The sequence below is a fragment of the Peromyscus eremicus genome, chromosome 2 (genome assembly GCF_949786415.1).
Source record: "Peromyscus eremicus chromosome 2, PerEre_H2_v1, whole genome shotgun sequence".
NCBI classification, from domain to species: Eukaryota; Metazoa; Chordata; class Mammalia; order Rodentia; family Cricetidae; genus Peromyscus; species Peromyscus eremicus.
The window spans coordinates 93,371,272-93,373,031 of NC_081417.1; the positions used below are offsets into that span (position 1 = coordinate 93,371,272).

Genomic DNA, 1,760 nt, shown 5'->3' on the forward strand with positions numbered 1-1,760 from the left:
ATGCAGGGGCTCTCTTGGTTCCTGGACCCTGGATGCTGGAGGTAGACCGAGCAGAGTTCTCCAGAGAACACCGCCAGACTGTGATACACCTTTCCCAGACCCTGCAACCTACCTATTCCTTCACTTGTAAGTTACGCCACTAAATAAGCCTCCCTTTTAACTACGTGGAGTGGCCTTAATAATTTCACCAATACCTGGGAGTTTCCCTAGCACTAGGTTCCCCCTAACCCTATAATGTCTCCCTCTATCAAGATATCTTTCATTGCTCTCCCACTCTGTCCCTCCTCCAGATCGACCATCTCATTCCTTCATGTTCTTACCCCCATTCCCTCCCCTTTATTGCTCCTCTAACCCCAAGTTTGCTCATGGAGATCTCATCTATTTCTCCTTTCCAGGGGGATCCATGCATCCCTATTAGGGTCTTCCTTGTTACCTAGTTTCTCTGGAGAGTTGGTTGGAGACTGTTTATCCTTTGCTTTATATCTAGTATCTACTCATGAGTGAGAATACACGATGCTTGTCTTTCTGAATCTGCATTACCTCACTTAGGATATTTTGTAGTTCTATCCACTTGCCTGCAAATTCCATGATGTTGTTTTTTACAGCTGAGTTATACTCCATTGTGTATATGTACCACATTTTCTTTATTCATTGTTCAGTTGAAGGGTATCTAGATTAGTGGAGAGGGTACTTGAACTACCTACCCAAGTGATTAAATTGGATACCCATGGAAAAGAAGATGGAAGGTGTAAGAGCCGTAGGGATGGAGGACACCAGGAGAACAAAGCCCTCTAAAAAAACTAAGCAAATCTCATATGAACTTACAGATATTGAAGCAGCAAGTACAATGTGTGCATGGGTCTTCACTAGGTCATATATATATATATATATATATATATATATATATATATATATTATAGCTTTCAGTTTAGTAATTTACACTTGATCTTAGCCAAAAGGCCGAGAAGCGATCAGTTTGGTAATTTTATGGGAATCCTGAGTGTGTGAATGAGTGGATCTCTGATTCTAGTGCCTTCTCTTGGGGCTCTTTTCCTTGTGTTGGTTTGTCTTGTCCAACTTTGATGTGATGGTTTTTGTTTTGTTTTATTATATTTTATTTTGTTAATAAAATAAACAAATAAATAATACAAATTTCCAAAATAAAGAAATCTATTTTCCATATAAAGGTAATAAAACAGTTAACAAACACACTGCCTACTCTCAAGATGTTTAGCAATCCTTAAGGGAATGAGATAGGTATCTATCTGTGTCATGTGTTAAGTGTTCACATGCTTGTGAGATTAGAGACCAAGAAATTACACATTAAACTGGGCCTTAACAGCTGACTAAAGTTTGTCAAATAAAGAAAAATGTATTTGAAAAATAAGAGTCTCATGGCTAAAATAATAGAGATTTAAAGGTTGTTATGTTTAGGGGACTGGCAGACCAGCAATGAGTATGTCAATTTGGCCAAAACAGACTGTGGTAAATAAACAATGGAAGACAAAAAGATTAATCAGATAATGCAGATAATTTCTGAAAGGGTAGATGTGTCTTGAATACTATATAGTAGTACGTGCAATCTATTCTACATCAGACCTGATCATCAAAACAGTCAATGGTATTGCCTCATTTTATAGGAAATACAACTAAGGGGTATGGAAGATAAGGTGACTGCATTCTCACAAGTCTAAGTGACAGCATTAAAAGTTGTCTCTGATATTCACATTCTTTTACTAGGCTAAACATCAATGTAACCG

The 1,760-nt window shown here is 37.7% G+C and overlaps 1 pseudogene; it reads right to left on the reverse strand.

Annotated features, from left to right (window-relative positions):
• Nucleotides 1-803: 803 nt before the first annotated feature.
• Nucleotides 804-972, reverse strand: LOC131905468 (U2 spliceosomal RNA; annotated as a pseudogene).
• Nucleotides 973-1,760: the final 788 nt, after the last annotated feature.